The sequence below is a fragment of the Dermacentor silvarum genome, chromosome 3 (genome assembly GCF_013339745.2).
Source record: "Dermacentor silvarum isolate Dsil-2018 chromosome 3, BIME_Dsil_1.4, whole genome shotgun sequence".
In the NCBI taxonomy this organism is placed as follows: Eukaryota; Metazoa; Arthropoda; class Arachnida; order Ixodida; family Ixodidae; genus Dermacentor; species Dermacentor silvarum.
The window spans coordinates 68,993,142-68,999,855 of NC_051156.1; the positions used below are offsets into that span (position 1 = coordinate 68,993,142).

A 6,714-nucleotide genomic window follows, 5' to 3' on the forward strand; every position below is an offset into this window, starting at 1 on the left:
TAATGTGGATCACCTATATGTCACACACTTCTGAGTCACCAAGCGCTTGTCTTTGTCTCCCTTTCTTGTGCCTGTGTATTTTTATTGCGCTAAGATTACTTCTTCATTTATGCACTATGATGATGAACTTGTTTTGGAAAACTTCAAATGTGTACCTGACGTTTGACTCCCTTTTGCATGTAAGTAAACATTATGAACTTGTCGCTGTGAACAGTCATCTCCATTTGCTGTACACTTGTGATATAGGGTTAACAGTATTTGAAGGTTTGTGCATTAAGGCAGGAGAGCAGCACTTGCTGGATGCTCATCAATTAATTTGCAGAAAAATGCAGCAGTGTGCAACGATTGCATCACTAATGACCTTGAAAATCTTGTTAGTTATTCATTTGTAAACACCTGTTGTCAAACAGCCTGCTGACTAAAGGTCTGAACACGTTATACAGAATTATAGCAGGTACTACTACACGAAAGAAAACCTGTAATAGAACCTACCAAATACCGTATCAGTGTAGTGGCAGGTCAAATGGCTCCTCAATGCTTGTGTACTTCCTGGGAGAAGGAAAGAAATGTTAAGCTTACACTGACAGCACCAAACCACACAAACGTAACTGCCACAGGACATGAGGAGTTGTAACTAGATACAGTCAACCTGCTTAACCATCTCATAGACATTCAACGACAGAATGTACCTTCATGGAGCCTCTAATCTATGAAATTCATGCTGTAATACAAACATGCTAGCAGACAGAATCAAAATTGCATGCATGGAAATTCTCAGGAAAACTATATTTCCTAGCTACCACAGTCCACTCCTTGTGAAGTACAAGTGACGGTCTAAGCTACAATCAGAAGGTGGAAAATTCGGGATCCTTTCTAGTAAACAACTAACCATATCTCTACCTGTACTCAGCAATTCAAAGGTGAATCACAAGTACTATACTGATAAAGAAAAGTTCAGAACTGCTGCTAAGTGAGTGCTATAAATAAATGATTTCGAATTTATCTTCATGTAAGACTAGGCGTGTTAACTTTCTTTACATTACATGAAAGACTGGTCAGAAAAATATTGCATTCAGTCAATATTGTGATTTGCAAAACAGTAGTAAGAGGTTAAGGTTGGAGACCCTCAGGTGGTATGTTGCGATGTTTTGAGAAATTGTTTCAAGGAGCCTCTTTCCTTAACCCTTTCACATGCCAATTAGTTGTGTTGATTGAAAACTTAGATTCATCGCATTTCTTACATCTTCATATTCATAAAATGCTTACAGAAGTACAATAGATTAGGAGTTTTCAGTTCTTTAGTGAGTTTGTCAAGTTTATGGAATGTGCACTCCATGCAAAAACTCAGTGCAAGTACATAAGATTTGCAAACATCAACTATTTCATGTCTACCAGGCTTGAATAGCACCTATCCAGCCATTCGAAAATTATGACTGGTGCAACACACTGTGAAAAACGATGAAAGAAGTGACATACATACAATTACATACACCAAGCAAAGTACTTAACCATCTACCTTCATACTTCCTTTACTAAAACAATTTGCCTGTGTAATTCAAACATGCAGCACTATTTCAATTAGAAGAGTTTGAAGATGTACGGGACACATTTTAAATATCCTTACTTTAATCAATGCCATTGCTATTAATGCACTATCTTGGTGTATTGAATTGTGTGCATTGCGTCGGAAAGGATTAATCATATTCATGTAATCTTTACTGAAACTCAAGGCGTAATACTCACATTTGTTTACAGTTTTGTGATGAGACAACACGACAGATGCGGGAGTTGAAAAAGCATCTTTATAAAATTCTGTAGAAAGCAAGTTGAAGCAAGTTTCTACAACCTCTCGCAATACCGAGCTATTTCCCATGAGTGTTCTAACAGTTCCTTGTAACATGATGCACTGTTTTCACAGACATAGCTTGAATCTTTGTATCTCAAGTTTTGGAAGCAACTTATGAATTGCTATAACAAGCAGATTTGAAGCCCCTACCCAGACTGCACAGCCACTTTAACACCACGTGTAATGAATTATGTCATCCATATGGCACAGTTTCCGATTATATTCCCAAGCATGAATCTTATAATTGCAAGTTATGTAAGAGTGTACCTATGCGATTACTTGGGGACAGCACGAAAAGACGGGAGAAGGCTAGACAACATGAATGCAGGCAAAAAATTTTGTTTACAGACAAACATATATATACTAGGCTTGTTGTCCTGCGTAGTTGCAGCTGCTGGACAGCGGGATAATGTAAACAACAACCGCACAGTTGAACTGCTGTTCTGCCTTTTGCTACACTTTGCGTCAAGGCTCGGTCCGAGTCACCCTTTTCACACAATGTACCCAGATTGCTCGACGTGAAAAATAAAAGGAAAGTTCCAGCTTTCCCAACAGTCTCTGACACTATTACTGACCTTGTGAATATGATATAACAGTGGCCACCACACTTTAAGGAAATGTTAGACATGGGTTCAGAAGCTCTCCTCCACTTGGTGATGCCTCGATTTCTTGAGGACGCCTTTTGGTGTTCCTGTGATGAGCTTCACAGCGAAAGAGTGTGCCGATGCGGAAGGCAGAATACCCTCCTCCAAACATTGGGCATAGCTCCAGCATACATAACACTAACCAAATAAAACCCTGCGGTACAGAAATGGAAGATCACTGTCTAGTGGTAGTTTTTCCCCGTAAGTGAACTGATCTAGCACTGCAGAGAAGACAGGAAGAAAATCACTCTACCCATTTAGTAGCCTTACTTCACCTAATATAGAGGAGAAAGTTGCCAATGAAGCAAAATAACTTTACTACACTGGTGCCCACAATAGCTAGTGTTTTACGGTTACCTGACAGTGTTTTTGTCTGTGAGAAGTTGCCAAGCAAGGCTACTCAAGAAGTTCAGCCATTTTTTAATGTCTCCTCCACAGTGCCAGGTGTGCTCATGGAAGTAAAACTGCTGGAACGCAAGCTCCAATATCTGGCTTGAAGGTTTTCTGTGGTGAGCATCGTGCTGGATCTATGCCCCACACTCAAGTGTCTTGGCCTTTCCTATTAGCGCACTTGAACACTGAAGCATGTTGTTGCTACAGGAACACAAGGGCACTACCACGAAGTGGAGGGGAGCTTCAAGACCCAAGTATGGTTGCTTTTAACAGTGTGTTCGCACTGCCTTTCGCCATGCGTTGCCAAGAAGCATTTAACGGAGCTGAACATAGGTGAAGTCTTCAGTCGGAGTACTTCAAGGAAGCCAAGGCCTATCACTGCTATACAATACAAAGGAAGCTGTCAATTCAAGCAAATTGCTAGGGAGAGTTGGAACTACATTTTTATTTTCAGGGCCAACAAACTGGTCAGGTACGAAAATGTCAACCGGACCAGGTCAAGACGAGAAGTTTGCATCAAGAAGTATGTGCTGGAGATCATAGGAAGTGCAGTTGGTGCTGTTTACAACATCCTACTGCCCTGCAGCAGCAATTATGTAGGACAAACAGGACGACGACACAAGGACTATCTTAGGAAACACGCACAGACCCTCGACACAAGATGGGGAAGCAACGTAGCTATTGATGCTGCTTTGTGCAGTTGTATATCAAGTTTTGAGCAATGAAGAATCCTCATGGCACATGTTCAAAACATACAAAGCTCGCAGAATAGCCCCCACAGTGTATACACTAGTGTGTATACACTTAATCTTCTAGACAAATTAAGGTATTTCAGATGAACTGCTAGAGCGTTCTGAACTGGGCTGGTTGGTGCATGTATAGGAAGGAACTGAATGGTGCCATAGACAGGATAAAGGGAATGTGTTGCTGTGCCCTTCACCTTCACTTCATTCTGGCAGTAGTGCTGTTCATTCCCTTCAAAATATATGAATATTTTGGTCATCTGACCACGTGACACAGCTGTGTGCTGAAGCTATATTTTACCTCGTTATGATACCTTCCAATGTCACACGCAAATCCATCGAGGCATCTTCACCTATTATAGTAAGCTGAGCAGTGGCTAACAGTGAGCTTAACTGTGGCTACACTTAGTTACCATGGAGCCCATGCATGACAGTGTTAGAGGTCAGTATGCAGGTGTTTTTGCATACTCATAGAGGCAAACTAAACGAATTTTTATTGGTGCATGTTTTATCTGTTGCCTCATATCCCGAAATCTGGTGCTATTAGCGTTTTTTGAACACAACTCATGTGCAACCGAGACAAGTATGAAACAATCCCACTTTCAAGTCGACGTCCTCATGCTGAACCAATTGGTTGCCCCAGGAAGAACAAAACATCATTTATCTTTTGGATGCATCTGCAATAATTATTATACTTGTATAGGCATTGTCATTCAACCAACATTTGCAATCAATGTCCATTAGGACTGCATATGCATGACTGATATACGATAGAATGGCACAGCTTACCAGAACAAATAGCACAATGCAAGACTGCTTTGCCACTGGTGTTGCAAGCAGGCCCCCATGACTGAGAAACTGAATGCAAGGCGGCACACAGACATCCTTCACTGGTGCAACAGCTGCAAATGAAATACTGATATCAGTTACTTTCTGACCGGTCATCCAAAGCAAAGCACAAACATCTTTATATACAATTACACTATTAACCTGGTAGCAGTAAAAAAAAAACGAATACAGATTGCCAGGTAGAAAATAATCCGTTTCCTTTGCAATGACTCTTAACGGGTATCACGCGGACAACTTTCAATTGCGATCGTGCACGATTGCTCGGGCTCTACCACAAACGAAAGGGCACCGTGTGACACCCGTGTTCCCTACCACTGCAAGTGGCACAAGGTTATGGCAGTAAGCACGCTCCACCGTCATTTGATTGTAATGAAGGGGCATGCACATCGAACATGCTCAATGAGGTCTTCATACATGAGCAATCTTTCAATCCCGGGCGTGAACACTGCGATTATGCACGCCCAGCCAAGGCACTGCGTCCGAAGCTTATAATAATGGCTAAAAATTTCACTGTGATGCAATGCGTCACCGAATATTGGTAACATAACGTTGCACCGCGTCGAGAGAGATAACGGGTACAACGCCTTCACTTAATTTTGGAACGCCGAGCACACAGCACAACACAGTACTAACTGGAATGCTAACGTCCGTAAACCAGCGGCCACATTAGACGACAAAGGAGCTACTAGAGGCGTCAACGCCGCTAATATTGCCTACACGTCTCAGTTGTAGTGAGTATGCATTCAACACAACAAATGAAACACCCCTTTATCACAGACTCGCAATGTCGCTTTGTCAATCCTCATGGCCAAGGAATCTCGTTAAAAGCGTGCTCACACAACACAATTGAGCCCATCACCGGCCGTCGCGGAGCATTTCGCACGCGCGACGTGCACCAACAACGAAAAAAGGACACTTAAATCACTTACTTGTGTAACAATCCAGCGCCGATTCCTTCCTATTTAGTGTGAAATCACAAATGCGACAGGAACACCACCTCCACCGTCCGCCATTAGCGAGTACTCGTACAGTTGTTTGTGCTGGAGGAATCCAACGCAGCGTGTAGGCGCGACGAAGGGGTGGTAAGCAGCGCCACCGCTCAAACCCTACCTGCTTCTTTTTGTGTGTTTACTATGCTCGCACGCGAATAATGTTCAAACAGTGTTATCTATGGTGATATATGTAACTGGCAGTGAGAGTAGACAGTGTCTTTTCGTTATATTCTTTGCGTGTTCATTTTTCAATAGTAACATGTTCAGTTGCCCTCCTCATGAAATTACGGACGGCTCTCCGTATTTCGAAAACGGAGCTCACGTCCGTCTTTTTTACGTAGAATCCCGCCGTTTTTCATAAAACAGAATGGTCTACGTAAATTTTACGTAGGTTTTTGCTGTAAAATTACGGAAATTTTTTACAGTGTGTGCGTTTGAGCGCAGGACGGACGTGAGGAATTTGTGGGCCGCACGGTCTCTACCACACGTCTCAATCAGTTTGCTGCGATGTTCTGACGCATGCACAAGTCGCGTTCGCTGCATAACATGTCCCTGCGAACGCAAGCTTCGTTCGCCGCAACAGGATTGGTAGAATATATCTTGGCATGTTCCCGTGCTTGCGGAACGAAGGCGCCGTTGACTGATACAACGTGAAAGCGGCGAAGGAAAGTGGCCTTTACTGCTGGAGCGGCGACCTTGGTCCAATCTTACGTCATTCCTTATTCCATCAAATCAAATTACACAAAAGAAAGCGAGGCGTTCTGTGAAATATTATGCGCTGGTGTAGCAATATAGCTCCGTTATCTATCACGGCCGATGTGGCCTCGCGAGCGCTAGAGTATATTCAGTGACACGATCAAGTCGGCTTGTAGCAACCACCGCTGCCCGTCATATCACTTGTGACTCGAGAAAAGTGGCTGTACTGGCTTACACGGGCTTAGGGCGAGTGAAGCCCAGCTCATGACGGCGCTGTAACTTATGAGTGCAAGAAATGGATAACTAATAACGCGTGCTCTGTACGCATTTCTTTTAGCTGCACTTAACTGTTGCAGTTAGGGTGAAGTACGAGTGAACGGTCTGTACGTCCCGTAGAGAGGCCGCGCAGACCACAAACTTTTTACGAGCGTCTTTCGCTAGCCCGCACGTGTATCCTTCACGATGGTGGAGGAAGCCTAATGTGCGCAGAGTTGTCGGCATTATGCACGAAGTTCATTAGAACGTCTAGCGAAATATGTTCAAAACAAAGG

General features: G+C 43.1%; 1 long non-coding RNA gene across 2 annotated transcripts; it reads right to left on the minus strand.

The window, feature by feature from the left end:
- Positions 1-318: 318 nt before the first annotated feature.
- Positions 319-5,503, minus strand: LOC125944496 (uncharacterized). 2 transcript variants are annotated; one of them, XR_007466238.1, is made up of 3 exons: positions 5,405-5,503; positions 4,416-4,528; positions 319-549 (listed from the first exon to the last, which is right to left on the minus strand). It is a non-coding gene; the product is annotated as an uncharacterized LOC125944496 (long non-coding RNA). The 2 variants fall into 2 exon arrangements; XR_007466239.1 differs by lacking the exon at positions 319-549 and adding an exon at positions 4,088-4,303.
- Positions 5,504-6,714: the final 1,211 nt, after the last annotated feature.